The following is a 23,389-nucleotide window of genomic DNA, read 5'->3' as shown; positions in this document are numbered from 1 at the left end:
CTAACCTTGCAATACAAGGATTCTAGCTCCTCTACCCAAAGTGGTAGGAATTTAGCTATAAACATGACAGATAAGATCCCTGTGGAGTTTTCATTTCAGTAAACTAAGGAGAGAGAAAAAAGGAGGGAATAATACAATTTCAGATACACATAAAATCTATGAAGGAAAATAGAACAAACAGAATAAGAGAATGGAAGATTGTTCTACATAAAAATGTTCAGGTTATTTGTGCCTTTGTTTGTTTTAAACAAACATATCAGAGTACATAATTCCAAAGCCATGTGATCTTACATTTTAACCTTTCCGATAGGTGTAAGGTGATATCTCATTGTGGTTTTGATTTGCATTTCCCTGATAATGAGTGATGATGAGCATCTTTTCATGTGCCTGTTGGCCATCTGCATGTCTTCTTTGGCAAAATGTCTATTCAGGTCCTCTGCCCATTTTTAATCAAATTATTTGTGGGGTTTTTTTGGTGTTGAATTATATAAATTGTATATATTTGTATATATATTTGTATAAGTTGCACATAATTGTATATATTTTGGAAATAAAATAAAAACACTAAAAACACCAAGTATTGTTATAGACACAGAGTAAAAGGACCCTTGATACCCTGTTGGTGGGAATGCAAATAGGTGTAGCCACTGAGGAAAACAGTTACAGAGTTTCCTCAAAAAAATTAAAAATGGAATTACCATATGATCCAGAAATTCTACAATGGGCATTTACCCAAAGAGAATGAAAACACTAATTCAAAGAGATATATGCACCCCAATGTTTATTACATTATTTACAATAGCCAAGATATAGAAGTAACCCAAGTTTCCAGTGATAAATGAATGAAGATGTGGTGTTGTGTGTGTGTGTATCTATAAACATAATGGGATATTACTCAGTTATAAAAAAATGATATCTTGGCACGTGCAACATGAGTGGACCTAGAGGGTATTATGCTCAGTGAAATAGGTCAAGCAGAGAAAGACAAATAGTATAGATTTCACTCATATGTGGAATTTAAGAAATAAAACAAATGAACAAACAAAAAATAGAAGAGACAAACAAAAAAAAAAAACAGACTTAAATACAAAGAACAAACAGGGGGTTGCTGGAGGAGAGGTTGTGGGGGGGAGCTGTGGAAGAGAGCAAGGGATTAAGGGCAAACTTACTGATGGGCACTGAGTAATGTATAGAATTATTGAATCATTTTATTGTACACTTGAAACTAATACGGCACTGTATTTTTTTTGTTTCCCCCTTTTTTATTTATTGTTATTTTACTTTATTTTTATTTTCAGCATAACAGTATTCATTATTTTTTTTAACTGCAATTTTTTTAAATTTTTTTTTAATAAACATATATTTTTATCCCCAGGGGTACAGGTCTGTGAATCACCAGGTTTACACACTTCACAGCACTCACCAAAGCACATACCCTCCCCAATGTCCATAATCCCACCCCCTTCTCCCAAACCCCCTCCCCCCAGCAACCCTCAGTTTGTTTTGTGAGATTAAGAGTCACTTATGGTTTGTCTCCCTCCCAATCCCATCTTGTTTCATTTATTCTTCTCCTACCCACTTAAGCCCCCATGTTGCATCACCACTTCCTCATATCAGGTATTCCTTATTTTTGCACCACACCCAGCCCTCCATGCAATCTGTGCCCTCTCTAATACCCACCACCTGGCTCCCCCCACCTCCCACCCCCCACCACTTCAAAAACAATCTGAGGGGTTTGAAGCGACGGCACTGAATGTTAATCATACTTCCATTTAAAAAAAAAAATATATATATATATATATATACATATATATATATATATATATATTGTGGTCTTATTCTCGACCCATGAGATGGCCAAACCTTGTTTTCTACTGTGAAACTACTCTATTGGACTTCCCTTGCAGCATACTGGGAATATTCTTCTCACTCTCCTAAATGCCAGGGAGATTGTACTCCTTGAGTTGGATGAGTCTTAATGAAAAAGACGATTGAGTCCTGTGTGGTGATAGGCCATGTGCCCTAGAAAACAGCCTGACGCAGAGCTTACGGGCTAATGCTCTGCTGGGAGATGCAGTGCCAGAACGGTGGGGCAAAACTTGAACACACTGTTCATAGCATTATGAGAAAACACATGGAGTGGCTGGTCCATACAGAGTGCCCCTGGATAGGCCATCAGTAACTACCACTCCTTGGAATAGCCCATCAGAGAAGGAAGGGGGCTAGTATTTGTCTGCCATTTCCTCCCGTCTCGTACTTCTACTTCGTTACATTTTCCCCACAGGATACCTGCTTCAGAGTTGTATGATCCAGCCCCTCTGCGCATAGAGAAAAAGAACTGCTGTGCTCAGTGACCAGTGATGGGGAACTGCATTGCAGTGAGGTAGGTGAAGGAGCACTAGCCTCCCTGGTGCTGGCACTCTGGGTCCTGGACTCTCACTGTGGAAGGCTCAGTGGAAGCCATCTCAAAAACCCAGCCACCATCCTCAGCGAGGCCAAGGTCAATGACAACGCCAGGAATGGTGGTAGCTGGTGGAGCTTCCCAACCAGCAAACGGAATAGAGCTCAGCAGGCAGGGCATGCCAAGCGAATTTGGGAAAGCATATCCATCAGGTCCCATATACTGATCACAGTTTGTGATCACAGAAATGGCTCTGGTGCTAGTTCCTAGAAAGGAGCCTTAGTGACGTGTTGAGCAATGGAACTCTAATATAATCATCTTCTCAATGTGATTGTTTTAAGGATAGTGTTCTAATAGATATATATTCTATATGTTTATTACAAACAACTCTATCCTTATTTTATATTCTTTTCATTTTCTCTAAAGCCTCTCTATACAAACCAACTTTTACTGAAATATGTTTAACATTATAGAAGACAGGGTGAGCGGGACCTCTACAATGTGCCAGTAACCTTAAAGCTGTTTAAGGGGGTGTGGTGAAATGTTTAGTCTAATCTACCTCAGTGTGCAGAGGCCAAGCTGGTATCGTTGATGTATGTTTCCATTGAATTCAGTTAGCACAGATGACTTTGATTTGCACCCAAGCCTTAAAAAAAAAAAAAAAAAAAAAACTGAGACTCAGAACACAAAGACAAAAATCTAAAAACCATTATTGGTAATCGGGTGCTTCTGAATACTGGAGATTTTTAGCACCTGACACTGAGCATAAGGGAGGTAAGCAAGGAATAAAAACTGTCTGTTTTTAAATCTCTATCAGATGTAAAGCTCTGTGATGGCTAATTTTCTGTGTCAACTTGTCTGGGCGGCAGAATGCCAGATTAACTGGTAAAACATTATTTATGGGTGTGTCTGTGGGGTTGTTTCAGGAAGAGATTAGCAATTGAATTGGTGAACTGAGTAAAGCAGATGGCTTTCTCCAATGTGGTCTCAGGGTCCACTCCCTGGAGGGAGCAAATAAAACAAAAAGGCAGAAGAAGGGGGGAATTCACTGGCTATCTGCTTGAGCTGAGACAGCCTCCATCTCGGCCTGCCCTTAAACATCCGCGCACCTGGTTCTCAGGTTTTCAGACTCAGATTTGGACTTAACACCATCAGGCCCCTGATTCTCAAGCCTTTGGACTTGGACTGATTTACTCACTATTGACTTTTCTGTGTCTCCAGCTTCTAGACAGCAGATCATGGGACTTCTTGGCTTTTGTAATCACAAGAGCCAACTCCTAGATGTCTCATGTATGTGAATATATATATCTACATATGCTATTAGCTCTGTTTCTCTGGAGAAGGCTGACTAATACGAGCTCATATCTACTTACACATAAATAACCCACGGTGATGCTGATCCTGGTCTTGAACGCTTAAAGAGATGAATACCCAGCCAAGACTGTAAGGAAACCTCCTAATAAGTCTGCAGTCCTCTCCCATCCTAGCTTATCTCTCAGCCTTTAACTTGTCCCTCCACAATCATCCATGTGTTCCCCAGCTTCTTCTCAGCCTTGACCCCACTGGCCTGACCCCACTGGCCTGCTGTCCCATCCAACCATTCCTTCATGTCCCCAAACACGTCAGTTATATCATAGCACAAACCTCCTATTTAAAATGATAGTTCACAGGGTACCTGGGTGGCTCAGTTGGTTGAGCGACTGCCTTCGGCTCAGGTCATGATCCCAGGGTCCTGGGATGGAGCCACACATCGATCTTCCTGCTCTGCGGGGAGCCTGCTTCTCCCTCTCCCTCTTGCCTGACGCTCTGCCTACTTGTGCTCTCTATCTCTGTGTCAAATAAATAAATAAAATCTTTTTAAAAATTAAATAAATAAATAAAATGGTAGTTCACAACCATCAGGGTTCATTTAACCCACCAAGGCTTTTTTTTTTTTTTTTTTTAAATACCAATTTCCAGACCCCACCCAAAATGAAATCAAAAATTTCAAGGCTAGAACCAAGACACTTTATTTTTATTTCTCAAACCACCATAGATGATTCTGAAGAGCAGACATGGTCATGAGACACTGAGTTAGAGCAGGAGATTTGTCCTGCTTCATGCTGTCCCCGCAACTGCTTCAGCTTCCTTCGCTTTGGACCTGCCTCTTCTTACCTTGCCATCTACCTGCTATTCTGGGCACCAACCTTCCTCCTTAATAATTGCTCCCAAGCTCTCATTTCTATCCAGTTCGCTTGATGTCCTGACCTTAGAGTTGGTTGTGTCATAACAGCTAGAACCTCAGAGTTAGATAGCACCCACGAGATTCCCTAATCTTACCATCCTCTCAGCTGGAATGTTTTTATAGCCTCCCTACCAGAGTTTATTCACCTGGGTTCTGTAAACTTCAGTGGAAAATATTACACCTTCACTTTCCTTCTGTTAGGACTATAAGCAATAATTATTTGGAATTTGTAAGTGATAATTATACCTTGAACTTAATCACCATAGATATCACAGATAGTTCATATTAATGTAGTTATCACAACTGTCTTAACATCTTATGTATTCTCCTTATGGCCTCAAAATGAAAGTCATTTGATCTCATATTAGATATTATTATTTAATGTTATTAAGGAAGAACACACAGTACTGTATTTCAAATATTTTAAACATTTTCATCTTTTTCAAGATAAATGGTTTTCCTTATAGATCTATGTATTTTTACTTCATATATCTAACAACAGTATTCTCCACAATGAGATACCACTACATGCACACCAAAATGGAAAAATTTAAAAGATGTACAGCACTGAAAAACAACTATGTGGAGTGATCAGAAATCTCCTATGTTGTGGTGAAGGTATAAAATGGTACAACCATTGGAAAATGTCCACTACTTTCTTATAAAGTTAAATATCACCTATAACATAAATATCCTATTTATTTATGCATGATAAATAAAATATATGTCTACAAGACTTGCACAATATGTTCATTGCATCTGTATCCATAACTGTTAAAACACACACACACATGCACACATTGGAAAGAGCCCAAGTGTCCATCTATAGAAGAGTAATGAGTAATCCATGGATTATTGGAAGATGGAGCACCATTGGAACACCACTCAGTAGAAATAGTCATAATAAATGAGCTACTCATGCGTGCAGTATTAGCATGGCTGAATCTCAAAAACATGCTAAGTGAAAGAAGCCTTACCCCAAAGAGTACATACTGTGTGTTCCATTTGTGCAAATCTCTAGAACAAGCAAAGTTCATCTATGGAAGAAAAAGAAATCAAAATGGAGGCTGCCATGAGTGATGTGCAGGTGAGAACTGGCTGGGCAGGAACGAGGGTGCGACTTCCTTTATTGAACTTAGGTTTCAAGACTCACCCTTGGTGGTGCATGGGCCAGGGCTTCTATCCTTTTGGGTGCTAAGTAGGACTCCTTGTAATAACCTACCAATTTTTTTTTATCAAGTCTTTTACTCATGGACACTTCAGCTATTATGCTTTGGGCGACTATGGGAATGCTGTTATAAAAATTCCTGTGTATGTTTGTTTTAGGACCTAGAGATCCTCACCTTCTGAAGTTGACTTGATGTTTTCCTTCCTGATCAGGTTCTGCTTGAGCATCCTCAAAAGCTGGATCAGCAGCATATCCCTCTTTCAGAAGCAGCCTTGGTGTACGCCCATTGTGTCTTTTGCACTGGAGGAGCATGGGTAGCTGTTAAGGTCGTCAAATAAATGAAGAAGACATCAAGAAATATCCCATTGTCAACCTCCATTACTGACTAGAGCTAGCTCAATGCATTGCTGGCACCAGCTGGTCTTTCTCAAATCCTTTCTTATACACACACCATTTAAACTTTGGCTATCTTCAATCCTACTTGATTAAACAGTCTTCTCTCATATAGCTGCTATCTGGAGGCAAGTGCACAACATTCTTAACTGGAACCCAGAGTCCATTCTCTGGCCACCCTTTTATGGAGACTGTTGTTGCCCTTACCTGATCTCTAGTGTTACAGTGCCATATTACTCTTCCAGGATATCACAACCTCCTGGTCCAACTAACCTCTATAAGAAGCCTAATTCTAATGGTTGACATCTGAACAACTCTGTTCTCCATTGACCCTCTGTCTAGTTTCCTGTGCCTAACCTCCAAGTCAGGCCACTTCTATTACCAATTACCCAAGCCTGGCTAACGTCTTAAAAATGTTCTGATTGGGACCCTTATAAAATCTTTCCATGTGATCTCAGTGGCACCACAAGTGACTTGACAAGGAAGGAGCAACATGGAGTGCTTCACATCTTCTGTAAACTTCTCAAAATTTCATTCTTCAGTTCTTACTTGAAACAAATGTTTCACACACACAAAAAGATTATTGTCCCCCTGAGAGCTCCCTTTTGAATGTTGTCTCTCCTACCTTAAAATGATGTCTCCTTAATCCTGTCTCTAAGTTTTCTTAGGTTCCAAATTAAGATTCCTCTAAGGGGGTGTGTTGGGTGGGTGAAAGAGAAAACATGCTTACTGGATGCCTTCTACATGCTAGTTTCTATGTTCCATTTAACAGTAAGTAGAATATATGAGTTAGGAATTTTGTTCACTGCTAGTGACAGAGACTGGAAGTAAACACAATTATACAAGATCATGTCTCTTCTGAGTAAAGGACTTCATAGGTCGGCAATCCAGGACAGGTATAACTACCCCACAGACTCAACACCACCACATCATCTTTTGACTTATTCTCTTTAGGCAGTGATTAGTCACATGACCACACCAAGATGTAAGGCAGTTGGAAAATGTCTAGCTGGGTACTGTCTTCCTAAATGAAATTGGGATGTTTTGTTTGTTTTGTTTTGTTTTTTTAGTTTTTTATTTCTTTTCAGCATAACAGTATTCATTGTTTTTGCACCACACCCACTGCTCCATGCAATCCGTGCCCTCTCTAATACCCACCACCTGGTTCCCCCACCTCCCACCCCCTGCCCCTTCAAAACCCTCAAATTGTTTCTCAGAGTCCATAGTCTCTCATGGTTCACCTCCCCTTTCAACTTCCCTCAACTGCCTTCTCTTCATCTTCCCTTGTCCTCCATGCTATTTGATATGTTCCACAAATAAGTGAAAGCATATGATAATTGATTGTTTTTTCTAAAGAAGAAGAGAAAATGGATATTGAGTGGGACATAGAAGTTTCTGCAAAGGGGCAGATTTCAAATTCCAGAATTAGGCCTGTTTTATGCTAAGCTCATGCTGCTTCTGTGTCATTAGAGCTCTCTGGTATGTTTTATACTTATATTCTTAGAGAACTGCTGAACAATTTTCAGGGTGTTAATCACTGCCTCCTTAATGCCACACCTTTGCTTTTCTTCTCCTTCTAGCATTGTAAATATCTGAACACACGTCATTCTTCCCCTCTTAAAGTCTACCAAGGACTCAACTCCTATGTTTATCCTTATAGCAAAATAAGGAGCCCAGTCCGTTGTTTTGACAGGCATTTGATAATTGATAAATGATTATAGATCTAAAATGCATTTGTCCCTCTTTGTCCAGCACATGCTCCAACCCCTTTGTAACAGTTTATAGAAAAGAAACAGTTTTCATCTTTGCTACTCCCAAATTCACCTGTTCCACCATTACTTGGAGTATGCTTTTATTTTAACAAAATAATTCCAAAAGAAATGCATGTGTGATGGCTTGTTGGCTACCAACTAGAATGGGAATTTTGCCAAGCTTTGTACATCCATTTTGCTCTCAGAATGTCAGTATAACGCTCTCTACCTCTCACAGCTCATTCTTAAGAGACATCATCTCAAACAGCTAAAAGGTATAACACTTTACTGTTGTTACACTTAGGAGCAAAGGCAGAGAAGACAGAAGGGCCTGTGGTAGTCTAACTACTGCCATTACAGTGGATTATGAGGTAAGAGTGTTTATGTAGCTTTTTAGAACACAAAATTCCCTCATAATACTATCTGGAGATTGCAAAAGGAAAGTGTTAATGGCAGGAAATGCTAGATTTAGTAAAAATATTCTCTATGCTTTGGACCACATTATGGAAAGATATGTTTTATAAGGATAATTTTATACTGGGTGTTTACTATCATCTGCAAAGTGGTATGAGTTTGTTTAGAAGTTAACTCTTATCAGGCCCCCAAAGGAAGATATGGAAAGGAATTAGTCTACACTGTAAGATAGATAGATAGATAGACAGAAAGACAGGCAGGCGGACAGATAAGCTGAGACATGGAAATATCAGTGGTGTAATGTTGCAGAAGGACAGAAATTCAGTTCACAGTCTTTGCTTCCATGTGACCCCAGATCGCCAAAATGGTGAAAATATAGCTCTCCCAACTAAAGAACCTTCACAGGAAGTTACCCAGGATGGAACAATGCAAAACATGAAGGAGTCAAGAGTTGGGGATATTGATTCTAAAGAAGAGGAGACCCAAAAGGACATGATCACTAAGGAGAGGAGCAAGATTTGGCTTTAAGGAACTCAAGGGGTAGGACCAAAATGATGAACCTATAGAAGATAGACTCCAGCTCATTAAAAGGAATAACTAAAACTCAGTATCTTCAGAGCAGTCCAGGTAGCCTGAGTGGGAAGTGAGTTCTCTGTGGCTAGAGGAGTTCAACCAGAAAGTGGATGTCTGTTTGGCAAGAATCATCAAACAAGAGACATGAGCAAAACCACAGCTGTCCACCCCACCCCCAAGATTTCTTACCAGATTGTTGCGAGTCTCCCAGCAAATCTCCTTGCTTTGGCCTTGACTTTCAGGAAAAAGAAAAAAGAAAAAGAAATCTATAGGACCCTGAATGACTCTTCTGAGAGTAAATCAGATCATGTCACGACTCTGCTCAAAACCCTCATCTCACCTCCTGTGAAAAGCACAGTCCATATAATGTTCTAAGGAATCTGTAAAATATGGCCCCCCTCCCGGCTACCTCTCTGAACTCATCTCTTGTTACTCTCTCCCTACCTCATTCCCCTCCAACCACATTGGCCACCTTATTATAACTCAAATACCTCAGACATGCCCCCACCTCAGGGCCTTTGCACCTGCTCTTTCTTCTGCCTGGAATGACCCCCCTCCAGATATTTCTATCTTGGCTGGATCTGCCACCAATTACTTATCTTTTTCCAGATGTCACTTTCTCAGTGAACCTCTCATAGACTTCCTCCACTCTTGTACCCTCATCCACTAGCCTTGCTTTATTTTTCATGACACTCTACACCATCTGACATATCATGTTTTTTACTTGCTAATATATTGTCTCCCTTCACATGAATGCAAGTGACATGAGGGCAAGGGTCCATCTCTCTTTTGTTAACAGGGTACATCCGAAGACCCTGGAGGAGTGTCAATGCCTGGCATAGGATAGGTATTTGGGAAATAAATGTTGATTAAATGAATGAATGAATGAATGAATGAATCCTCAAAGACCGGGTTCCAGACTTCAGGAAATGAGGCTCTGGAAAGCCACTGGATAGGTTTAAATAAGGTCATCATATCATTACTTTTGTATCTAAAATTATCTCTCCAGCAGAATCAAGAAGGGAGACTTGGGGTTCCAAGTGCACAGCAAGTGGGCCTCAGAGAGGACTAACTTATAGTCCACGCAAGAGGGAGAGTGCTGTGCTTAGAAGAGATGTTTTTGGACTTAAAACTAGGCAGCAAGATTCCATTTTGGATGCCGAGTTTTATCTGTACAAAGTTATTGGGTTGCCTGAGAGCCCTTTCTCCTGGGCCCCAAACTTCATCACTACAAAGCCACATGGTCAGTGCTTTCCTTTCCAGTATGGTGAGAGGGGGTGTAGGAATGTTTTCCTTGGCTGCCATAGTCTCAAATCAGGACCAATATAGGATCAAGTCCAACCAGAGCCCAGATCTAGCCCTCCTCCAGAACAGACCGGACATTTGGTGTGTGAACGGACAGCCCAGATACCAACCCCAGTTTCCATTACAAAAATAATAAAAGTTCGAGGGAAATGAGATTGGAAAACCAAAGTAAGTAGAAGACTCAAGACATCCTCTTATTTGTTTTTCTTCTGTTTCTAGGCCCTGAGCCAGGAGGGCCCTCTTCCCAGTGGTTGCCTGGTTACAGCCTGAGAGGTTCGCCAGGGTAACATCTGGAATAAAGGTGGGTGGGCAAGGAGCCAGGGCCTGCTCAACTTGAGAGGGATCTGAGAAAGAAAGGAAAATAGAATTTTTTTTTTTTTTTGTCTAATTACTGCCCAACCTTGAGGACAAAGGAAGGAAATATTTGAGATAAACAGAAAATATGTTAAAAGGTTTTCTTTTAAAGGGTTATTATAACTCATTAACATAGCAAAGGAATAGGAAGCATCAGGGAACTCTGGAAATTGCAGCCATTTTAATTAGTTGTGTTTTAGAGTGGACATTGGTCACTCATGACCCTGGGTAACTCTGCATTTTGTCATTTAGTATTATTTTTGAGTGTAGCCTGGAATTACATGAAAATATCTAATAATTATAATGTTAATATTAATCACATATATTTATCAGTTGTTTACTATGTACTACTCTATATGCATTATCTCATTTAATCCTTGTCATCCTTTAAATAAGACTGAGCCTCAGAGGTGGTAGGAAGTTTCCTACTGAACAGCTCTTCACAATCATCATAATTGTTCCTAATATGATAATTTAAGACCACTCTGATTTTAACTATAATAGAACACCTGAGAGTAGTATAGGACATGCCTCAAAAACAAAACAAAAACAAAAACACAAACTAGATATTTTTGTTCAGAAAGAAATGATCCCATGGTTAAAACCTGGAAGCCAATGGTAAAATAAAGATAAGGGTGCCACAACTAGAATGTAAATTCACAAGGACATGGCACATAATTGTTCTGTTTCTGACTGCACCTGTAGGTGCAGCAGACACTGGCACCTGGTACTAGCTTAATAAATGATGGTGAATAAGCCAGGTAACTACCAGTTTCTGATAAGAAATTATCAATACATAAATCCAAGATGATCCCTACTTATTGGTGATATTTGACCCAAGAAGAGCTCTTGTTGCAAAATATTCAACATAAGAGTCTACTTAGGTGATCACTGCTTCCCAAACTAAGATCCTGTTGGGTCTTTGGCTCAAGAGCTTTTTCTTCTATCGGTCAGATGGGTGTAAAGGATGATTATGTAGAATGTTGAGTTCATACAATTCAAAGCACATGCTTACTTGACACCCACAGAGTGCCCAGCCCTCTTGAGCCAAGCACAGATTCCTCAGTGGATTAATCACTGGGATTGCTTCAAGATACACAAGGCCCAGCTACAGAGATGGGCACAGAAGTGAAGAACTGGATTAAGTGTAATGCCAAAGCATTGTATATGCATGGAAGAAGGAGGTAGCTTGATAGTTAGGAAGACGTTGGAGAGAAGATATGGTTGAGTTGAGTTGAGTTGAGTTGAGTTGAGTTGAGTTGAGACAAGTTTTGAGGTGGTGATTGTCAGGCCCGCAAATGAGGAAAGCGTATTCCAGGAAGAGGGACCCACTTGCACAAAGACAGAGAGGTGTGAACATGTGCACACTGCAGGTGGAGTGCTAACTGGCTTGATGTTGGGAGATGAGGCAGGATCACTCATTCAAGGGCTCCCACAGCCTGTTTACAAGTTTGGATTCTGTTCTCTAAATAACAGAGTATATTATCAGGAGTAAGGGTTGGGTTGGCTGCAGACAGTAAGAAAGGAGTATGAAGCATTTTGTCACACATGAAGGAGGGGGCACAAGTTTGAAGAGAAGAGAACATGGCCAGATTTGGAGTGTACTCATTGCTGTGTGTCTTCAAAGCAGCCAAACAAGCAATAGAGACAATGGTTGGACATTCCAGACAGTGATGGTGACTGGAGAGAATGTTTGGGGATTCACATTGGTGGAAAGGGAGATGATATGCTGGCTCCGGGCTGGGGAGGGGTGGTGATGTGTGGAGTTACGATGCTTTCCCTATTCTAGGTCATGAGTCTTTTGAGAATCTCATGTAATGCTATAGAATCCATGTCAGGAAAACATCAAAAAGCTACATGTGTACACATCAAGTCTGCATTCAATGTCAGGATATTCCAAGACTCTGGAGAACCACAGAACCTCAGTTTAGAAACTCTGGAGTACAGGAAAAGTGAAGAGGGGTCATGCGGCATTCCTGGCCGCATAGTAAGTCTGGGTGGTGGAAAGGTCAGAGACATTCTAATAGGAGAGTTTATAACACTGCCCCACCCCAACCCTACCCCAGACACAGGCGTCCCAGAAAGCCAAATGACATTTACTTCTGAGTTCAAATACTCAGATTTAGTGGAGTAGACTTTTGGACTCTTGTGAACTCTAAAATAGTTGACAACCCCCCCTTTCCACCTTCTTACCCATATTTCTTCTTCCATGTGCTGCACCATACTGATGAGCCTTTAGAGGAGCTCCATGGACCCCCGAGGAAGAGGCTGACCAGAGAAGTTCACTTCAGATTCTTCATAACTGTGAGCTACTTGCCAGGGAAACATCTATCCTGGTGGTGAAAAGGGGTTTTCTCTAGAGCTTCCCAGGATGAGCAAGAGTTACTTTAAAAAGCAAATCAAAACATGATAATGACAGAAAACAGCTTCTGGACTTAACAAGTGTTCTTGTCCTTTCCACAGCCGGCCTCCAAATCCCAGCAGCCAGGTCTGTGACTGTTGCAGATCATTTGTCCATAAGTAAAGCAGTCAGGGCACAAAAAAGCCCACATCTTTCCTGAACTTCTCTGAAACACTCCTGAGTCCGTCTGCCCCCATGGCAAGTCACAGCCTTAAGTCCCTCTCTCTGGACCATCTGGTCTTGTTTAAGGCAGGCAGCTGCCCTGTTCAGTGGTCTCCTCACTCCAGGATGATCCCTTTCTCTGGCCTTTGTCCCCTACCTCTCTCCCCCTATCCCCACTCCTGTCTGTCTATCACCCACACTGCCTTTCAGATTGTCTTTCTAAAATGAAAATATCAACTTATACCTTCCCTTGCTTAGACTGGCGTTCAAAGCCCTTCTGATCTGACCCCACCCATCTCGCTCACCTCCTGTCCCCTGGCCTCCCACTTCCCCACATCCTGCCTGTCAGCCTCGCCACCCTACCTCCATCCCCAACACACGCCTTGCTCTTTACCACCACCGTGCACATGACTATCTTGTTCTAGAATATCTGGTGAACGCCAACCTAGTCTTCAAGGTGTACCTCAAACACTGTACCCTGTGGGGTAACCCCCCTCACCCCTCCTCACCCCTTTCCCAGGGAAGACCAGTCTTCCTCCCGTGAGCTCCCGTGAAGTTCCGAGCTCTGGGCTCTAGTAGCACGTGTTGGAAGGCATGGATTATGCTGCTTGTGTAGGAGTGTTTACAGGCTTGTCTCTCCCCACACTGGACTTTGAGTTCCCTGACACCAGTGATGTATCACTCAAGCCAAGCCAACTGCACGGATGGAACCATCCCCAACTTTCTCCTCAGCCAGGGAGAAATTCCCTTTTATGCAGTTTCCTAAAATATTGACCCAAAGAAGCATGGGCATATTTGACCTCCTTAGAAACACTTTTCCTGAGGCAGGGAGTGACATGTGAGTTGACAAGGGACTCCTTCTAGGGTATGTGATATTTATTTTTCTTATTAAAGTGGGAGAAACCTGTAGCAATTGCTCCGTGTTGCCACGTGTACTTAGGTCCAATATTCTATGTCATACTTTCCCCAAATTCAGTCTGTTTTCACCTCCATTGATTCGTATGATTTCATCTTCTCTCCATTCCTTCCCCTCCCCTTCTCTCTCCTTCTCTCCCAGCCCCTTACTCCCTGCCTAGTCACACAGCAAAAGTTCGAGGACTGCTTCCTCCCCATCCTGTCTTAGGGGACACTGAGCCATGCTTCCAAATGTTCATGTGCCTGTGAATCACCAGTGATCTTGCTAAACTGCACAATCAGATTCAGCAGGTCCAGAGCTGAGCCTGAGAGCCTGCTTTTCCAACAAAACCCCAGGCGATCTGGACTAGCCTTTAGGGAACAAGAATGTGAAGCACTGGGTGGGGGATGAATCAGATAGACACTGTGCTCTCAACAACAAGATGACCTCGAGTGCTAGTCCCAACTTGGCCTCCCTGGCAGGGAGGTCCCTTCTGTATCCGCCAGGGCTACCGCTCCACAAAGGGCAAATTCCTGCTTTTCTTAATTGAGATATAATTGGTAGATGGGCAGTTGCCAGAGGTGGGAGTGGGGTGAGCAAAAAGGGATTAGGTGGTCAAAAGGTACAAATTTCCAGTTATAAAATAAGTAAGTCCTGGGGATGTCGTGTACAGCATGGAGACTGTGGTTAATAATTCTGTATTGTCTATGCGAAAATTGCGGGGGAGAGTGGATCTTAAAAGCTCTCATTAAAAGTTCTACTTGGGGGCGCCTGGGTGGCTCAGTCATCTGCCTTCAGCTCAGGTCATGACTTGAGGGTCCTGGGATCGAGCCCAGCATCGGCGAGTAGGGAGCCTCCTTCTGTCTCTCCCTCTTTCTCTCCCCTCTTGTGCTTTTGCACTGTCTGTCAAATAAATAAAGTACGTAAATAAATAAGTACATACATACATACATTCCTAAAAATAAAAGGCCTATTCATCATTGAATGGGAGAAATACGTACGAGGATAATGCGGGGCTGGGGAAAAGGGAAAGAGAGACAGTCCTTCTTTTGCCACCCCCCACCGACATGAAGGTTTGGGAGGTGAGACAGGCCACAGCAGCATCCCCACGATGCTGGTGTTCCTCTGAAGCACCAGCTGAACCAGCTATGAAAGTTCAGATTCCGGCGTTAAGACCTCTAAAACAGCAAAGGACATCTCACTTGCATGCTCGAGGAAGGCAAAGGAAGAGACTGAACATCTTCCCACAGAAGGACCCAGAGGCCAACGGGCCATGGGCTCCTTCTTGCTGTCAACCGCAACCACGTCTCGCCACCGCAGGGCATTGGAGAGTTTCTAGGGGGTAGAGATGGATAGGCGGGAAACTGTGGAAGTCTTAGCAGCACCACGTACTGTCTCTGAGAGCACTGGAGGAGAGAGGGGGCTTTGGTAGGACTCCGCAAGCTTCTGCCCAAGTCCGTTGCCATGTTAAAACAGCATGAAGCTAGGAAGCCAGGAGGCTCAGGAAAGAGCACAGTTTTCTTACAGCTGCCTAGCCTCTTTTTTTGTTTTGTTTTTTTGTAAGATTTTATTTATTTATTTGACAGAGATCACAAGTAGGCAGAGAGGCAGGCAGAGAGAGAGGAGGAAGCAGGCTCCCTGCTGAGCAGAGAGCCCGATGCGGGGCTCGATCCCAGGACCCTGAGATCATGACCTGAGCCGATGCTGCCTAGCCTCTTCTCCATGCTTCAAAAACTGAGAACCCTTGCATTCCCACCTATGGCCTGGCAGGTTAATCGTTCCAGTCCACTGCCTGGTCCTTCTTTATCTTTCTTTTTTTTCTAATTGTGTCACCCGAATTGTTAGTCATCTGTCCCTCTCGGGTGCAGGTGAGCTTCCATTATCTTGTTCATGCATTCACCCTCACACCTCATCTCGCAAATACTTCGTGTACACCTGTCGTGTACCAGATACTGTATATATGTTTTCACGAATGGCAGTGAAAATAAAACATAAAACAGGACGGAGTGACAGTACAGCTCCTTCCACTTCTCAGTCGAGGTTCCTTTGTTCATAGCATCCTTTGGTTATTGTTAACTAAAAACTGTCCTAATTGCAATACTATCCAGAACACGTACCTCTGTCTTGTCTCCACGGATATCAGGAAATCACATTTCAAGTCCCTGATTAACTTCAGGCATATGATCTCTTTTCTTTCTCCTGGAATGACCAACCTCAAGACCTTATTTTTAAAAGAATGAATGGTGATTTAACCTAATTCCTGATTCATTTTAGCAAGTGCATCCTGGCTTCCGGGGATCGTAACTTTCCTGTCTAAATGTGCACAAGTGATCTCTGTAGCCTTCCATTCTCCAATGGTGCCTCAGAGCCGGGAGTCACTGCTGCAAAATTTGATAATCCCTCTTTATACACCTTTACAGAATGTGACTGTCTTTGTCTGCCTACATTCCTCCCTCTTATCTACCTTTCCTTGAAAATCACTCCGATAAAATGAGCCTATTTTCCTCACCATTGGTAGACATCATTCAAAAACTTGAGCCTGTCAGAGACAGGTCCCTGTGCAGCTGTGTTGGAGATTTACAACCCTTCTTCTTCATTTTATTTATCATAGTATTATACAATTACCTAGTTTTACCCTTAAAAATGGTATTTAAAGCGTGCCCATTTAAGAATTCATACCCAGAAAATATTAATGAGGTTTGCCTCTGGAGAGCTGGATTTACAGGGTAGGAGAGATGGAGGGGTACTCTGCCTTTTTATTGTATACTTCCTAGATCACGTGTGTGTGTGTGTGTGTGTGTGTGTGTGTGTGTGTCGGACATCTGATCTTTACACAAAAACAATTTTTTAAAAAAATACATTTTCTAAAGACTGTGATAGATGTGAACCAAGAATTATAGGACCTAGTGATAGGTATTCCTACCAGTCCTTTTAAGGCCCAGGCCACACTGCATTGTCAAGGAAACGACAGAGCCCAGGAGGAAAACCTGCAAGCATCATCTGGGATGCCCCACCCCCAATCCCATTGCTTAGCCCCACCTCCTCACCAGCAATCTTGTTCTCCCTCCTGACCTTGTCTGCGTGACTCGCCACGATGTCTTCACGCTTTTTCACCTGCGATCTCAGCACTCGCCTCAGTCTCCCTGTCTCAGTCTCCCTGTCTCTGTCTTCCGGGCTCCTGAGTTCGTTCTAGACTGAATTCATCTCCTTCTTTCTAGCACGACACATGAAGACTGACTCATGCGGACAAAGCACCAACTTGAACTTGGGTTTCCTCGAATAAGATACCTTCAGATAAAGCCAAGTGCATTTGAAATGAATTGTTCCTATGGTTTCAGAAGCTGTCACAGAAGGGCTCAGGTAGGTGTCTAAATATGGCACCCTTCCCTTTCCTAGTCATTATTCACTCTTAGTAAGTTTCTATTGTCCATCCTTTCCCCACCCCCAGTTTCTATCATTCCTGCCTCTACCACAAATGCATTTATGATTAGACTTAAGCATGGGGAAGGAGTTTCCCCCATATTATTTGTTATGTCTCCTCAGGGACAATAGTGTCAGTAAACCAAGCCAAAACCTCATCTGACACTCTGCTTTGATCCAAAAAAAAAAAAAAAAGAATTCTCAGAAGATAATGTAGCATCGCCTGTCAAAGACTGGAAACCATCTAGTTGAGAACACACATTGGCAAAGGAAGCCCCCCTGTGCTCTAAGCGCACCTGCCCAGGTCAAAGGTCAACTACCTGGGCTCTGATCCCAATTGCTACCTCTTGGGCAATCTCATGACATCATCCATCCACCACCCGCCTGGTACTTTTAATCTCTTCCTCTCTACTGACTACTTATAGTCAGGCTACCAAAAATTCCATTGGTTTTCATCTTAAAATAGAATAAAATAAGCCAAACAATACCCTAAAAGACCAGTTACATCAAAACCTCTGGGATGGAGGGCAGGCATCAGTATTTTTTAAAAAGCTCTCCAGGGGAGTCTCATGTGCACCCCAAGTGGAGAGCTGGCCCTCAAGAGAAATCTCTGGAAGAGGCAATTTTCCTCTTTTCACCTCACTCCTCTGCACTCCCGGATTGTTTGCGATCTGGTTCTGACCATCCCAGACTGACTTAAGGACACCACCAACCCTTCACCCAGTGGCTGCTTTTCTGATCTGTCTTCTTAGGTGCAATCTGATATTCTTTGCCTCCCCTTGCCTCATTGAAAGCCTCTCCTCTGGGATAATTTCCTGCTTTTCTTCTAAACTTGGACTGCTTCTCTTCATTTTCCACCATGGGCTCCTGTTTTTCCAGTTTGGAGGTGGAGTGAGGACAGGAAGCAGCCTACATAGCAAGAGTCTCCCCGGGGCTTTTATATGGCTAACATTCTTATATGGATAATCGTGTTCGAAAAACATTCAGAAACAACAACAACAAAAAATATTAAGAAAACTGAGCTAATTCCAAAAAATGCAGGCAAACACCAGGAAATGGGGTAGAGGAGACGCCAACCAGATGCTGTTCAATGCCAGCTGGAAGTTTGGGATCAGACCCCAAACTTGGCTCAGATAAAGCCCAACAGCCAGATTCCTCCAGAACAAAGCTCCCAGGGACCTAGGGCCAAGCTTTTTCTCAGTCAGAGCGACGGCAGGGTTGGGGGCAGAACCCAGTGACATTAGTTTCAGTCTCCTCTACTGTAAACCCCAGAATTCGCTCTTCGTTGGTCTTGGAGTCCTATTCAGGGAGAGCAAACCCACATCACACCACTTTGACTCCTGGGAAAAGTGCAAAGAATTAAGACCAAAAGGCACATTGGGGAAGGATCTGAGAGCCGGGCAGCTGCAGCCACAGCCCCTCCCGGTCCCCAGGATCCGAGGCTGTTACGGTTCTGTTTTAAAATAAACTAAGATTCAGATGAACAGAAAGTTTGTATTTCACATTAACATTGCGGCTTTTTCTCAGCTGGGTGTTTTTATTTTCTCTGTCACTTTGCATTACAGGACTAACGCAGCTTTCCAAAAGAACAGCTCCATCAGATAAGCAAACAGCCTGAAGTGTGGAGTGTCCATTGCCGCATTTGATGTTCCCTGACTCAGGGCACCTTTGGCCATAAAGGTCAATGGCTGTAAGCCAAGAGCATTCGCTTCAGGCTCAGCTTGAAACCGGGCTGGCAAAGAGACCATACCACGTCTTCTGTGCTGCCTTGCATTTTCTCATGGGCCAGCCAAGAGGCAGCTGGGAAAATCACTCCGTGTAACTTGATCTAGCACAGCTGTGGGCACTGACTACTGCCCCCAGCTGCCTTAGCCCTCCCCAGTCCTGGGCAATGAAGACTCAGTTAGGGAGGATGACTGCATGGCCCTGCCCATCAGGAAAATGAGTTCAGAAATGGTCACATTCTGTATATAGCAGTCAGCCCACATGTGGGTGAGAAAGAACACAATACACACCCACTTGCTTCCATCCTAAGCCCTTACACATTGCTTAAGGCTTGGTCATCTCCTATACTTGTTCTTGATTCTCACCCTTGATGCTGTGAGTAATGTAGCCCAAGACCTGCCCTCCACAACACCCAACACCCAACTCAGACCTGCCCTCCACAACACCTCTTTGAGCAAACGTGCTATATGCACATCCTGCTAGGCCTCCTGGAGTGAGCTAGACTTTGATAGAATGAAGAAAATTCTGTCAAGGCCCAAGTCCCTCTGCCACTATCCCCCACCCTTGCAACAAGACTTCTTACATATCGGGGCGCCTGGGTGGCTCAGTGGGTTAAGGCCTCTGCCTTCGGCTCAGGTCATGATCCCTCAGGGTCCTGGGATCGAGCCCCGCATCGGGCTGTCCGCTCTGCGGAGAGCCTGCTTCCTCCTCTCTCTCTTTCTACCGGCCTCTCTGCCTACTTGTGATCTCTGTCTGTCAAATAAATAAAATCTTAAAAAAAAAAAAAAAAAAGACTTCTTACATATCAACCTTGACCCAAATGGAAGTTGACTTGGCTTTACTGTTGGGCTCAGCGATTTAAGTGACTTTTCCTCAGGGTACCTGGCTGGCCCAGTCAGTAGAGCATGCACTCTTGATCTCACGTTTGTAAGTTTGAGCTCCATATTGGGTGCAGAGATTACTTGAATATAAAATCTTAAAAGAAAAAAAAAAGTGACTTTCCTTTTCCTAGAGCAAGCAGTTAGTCCTTCCCAGGACCCAACTCATGCTGTTTGCTCCCCACTCCCTCTTTCTTGTTGGGAAATCAGCATATCTTCATCTAGGACCAACCACCACTGGGTAGAAGGAGTTGCTATGGGAACTCTTAATTTTTGCACACCAATGTCACTTTGGCAAACATGGGTTCACTCCTAGAATCTTCTAGACTGATCACATGTTATAAAACTGCAAAATTGTTCCTAGAACAAGAAGTCATGTATTTTAATAAATCAAAGGGTAAACCCAAAGCCATTTTTAAAATATAGGCTCGGGGCACTTGGGTGGCTCAGTGGGTTAAAGCCTCTGCCTTCAGCTCAGGTCGTGATCTCAGGGTCCTGGGGATCAAGCCCCGAATTGGGCTCTCTGCTCCGCAGGGAGCCTGCTTCCCCCTCTCTCTCTCTCTCTGCCTACTTGTGATCTTTGTCTGTCAAATAAATAAGCAAAATCTTTTAAAAAAATAAAATAAAATATAGGCTTTCATGACACTATGAGAAATGCTGTGATTTTCCCTCACCCCCAGCAATTTATTTCTAAGTGGGCAGACCTAGCAAACTGGCTACGAGAATAAGAATGTGGCTCAAAGATAAGTTTTCTTCTTTGATATCTTAATCTATTGATAATAAAACACTCAAAATGCCTATCAATCCTTATGCTCATGGAATGGACATATCTGGCTAATCACTTACTTTTAATGTTTTATAATTAGAAATTTTGAATTTAGACAGAGTAATAAAGTGAACTCCCAAATTCCCATTACCCAACTTCAACAATTATAGACTTATGGCCAATTGAGATTTGTCTATATTATTACCATTGGTTCCTCTCCCAGATTATTTTAAAGCATATCCAATATATTTATTACTGCATCAATAAGTAGTTTCATATTTATCTATATAAAACTGGAGCTTCATTTTTAAACATAATTACAGTATCACAACTAAAAAATTAACAATAATTTTTAATTTTATCAAATCCTTAATCAGCAGTCAGATTTCCCTTGATCTTCTTATAATTTATTTCCCTGGATTTTCCTGTAAAACTCAAGATTGAAATAAGAGACATACATTTCAACTGCTGACATATCACTTAATTCCCTAGATTACATTAGCATTTTTCTCCATACTCCCCTTTTTTTCTCTCTCTCACCTTTTTCTTTCCTCTTCTTTTTTCCTTACAATTTGTTAGTTGAATAAAAAGGCTCATTTGTCTGGGTTTTGCTGTTTACACCATTGTGGTGTTATTTAGCTTGTTCCTCTTTCCACTGTATTTTTAACAATTAATCATTCCACCCTTAACAGTTAGTCATTCCACCATTCCACTATAATTTCTGAACCTACTTTTATGACTAAGGACCCAGCAGGGCTTCCTCATCTCCATTCTAAACCTTAGGCTTCTATCTCCTTAATGGTGGAAACCTCAGATTGTATTATGCACTGAAAAGAATACAGGGTTTAAATCTCTCATCCACCTACTAGATGATCTTGGACAAATAAGATTCACACTCTTTGATGATAAATGAGGATATTAGTATCACCTTGAAAAGTTAGCTTGAGAATTACAGGTAATTATTATAAACAGGAAGTGCCCTGAGTGGCACATCACATGTAGCAGCAATTTTGGAGCCAGACAACCTCGAATAAGACCATTTGTAGAGTGGTAATAAAATATCCATTTTTGTCCTTAGGATCAAAGAGAAAACGTATGTGACATATATTGCCCAGAGCTTAGACCGTAATGAGTATAATAGTTATAGATGACGATAATGGTGTCAGTTTATCAAAGAGGCTAGAAGACAGGGGAGATTGAGTTCAACATATTTTTTTCCCAACATTCTCTTTGATACATGCTTCCTTCCCATAATTCTCATTTTATCTTAAAAACCAAAAGCCAAAACTGTGGGTAAATACAAAATGCAATGAGAATATAGAAGAGGGAACAAATAATTTTTCCTGAAAACACCAACAAATACTCCTCAGGTGTCTTGACAATTGGACTGGGTCCTAAAGATGACTAGGTATTTGCCAGTTAGAAAAAGGGTATATCAAGAGGAATAGCACTGGCAAAGCACATCACAGAGAAATTGGTTGGGATTTATCTTATTGGCAGTGGGGATTGGGATGATGTGGGTTTTTTTTAAGTAGGGGAATCTTTTCTGTGATAATCTTTGTCAAGGTGAGAGGGAGGGAGCAAGTGGGAGAGTTCAAGTGACATTGTGAGAAAGGAAAGTAGGTTAGGAAAACATGTAATATACCAAATAAAATCTGGTAAGAGACTAATGTAATGTAAAACCACATCTGTCTGCCATAATTTTTATCAAAGGATTAGATACAACATCTCTGAAGATTGCATTAAGAGGGTAATATCTTGGAGCCCCTGGGTAGCTCAGCCGGTTAAGTTGCCTACCCTTGGTTTCAGTTCAGGTCATGACCTCAAAATCCTGGAATTGAGCCCTTGATGGTCTCCATGCTAAGTGGGGAGTCTACTTGTGGATTCTCGCTCTCCCTCACCCCTCCCCCTGCTCATTCTCCCTTTCTCTTTAAAAAAAAGAAAAGAAAAGAAGGTGACATCTTGCCTGTAGTGATCATGGAGTTGGTATATTTGAAACTGAACTAATGAATAAACAGTTATGTAGAACTTATGCTCAACAATAAAATGTGGTTCATGGCTTTAAAAGGGAACACAAAGTTGTGAGGGTTATTCCTAGACTTTTCAGGACAGGCCCATGGAAATCACAACCTCCTCAAATGGACATTGTTTCAGATTCCCTGAGAATGGAAAGGCATCACACACACACACACACACACACACACACACACACCTCCCTTATGCTCCGTCATGATTCAGTTGTACTTATGCTAGTGTTTCCCAAAATGCATTCTTTAGAGCTTTATTCTACAGATGCTTCATGGAAAGAAGAAGAGGGAGAGAACTGGAGGAAGGAAAGAAGGCTGGCTTTCCAAACCAGCTTGGGAAATTCTGGCTAAAACAGAATTTAAAAGGTTTCTTTGCTGCAGGACAAATAGACAAAGTCTCAGAGACTTTGTTTAGTGCACTACAAATCTCCAGTATGAAAACAAAGTATGGAAGATTTTAACAGAGACCCCCCGTCCTCCCACCAGAAGCATATTGTATGAGTATTCTATATGCAGATATACTGGGGAAGGG

Source organism: Mustela nigripes, chromosome 7 (assembly GCF_022355385.1).
Source record: "Mustela nigripes isolate SB6536 chromosome 7, MUSNIG.SB6536, whole genome shotgun sequence".
NCBI lineage: Eukaryota > Metazoa > Chordata > Mammalia > Carnivora > Mustelidae > Mustela > Mustela nigripes.
Note: the sequence above shows the minus strand (reverse complement) of the source record.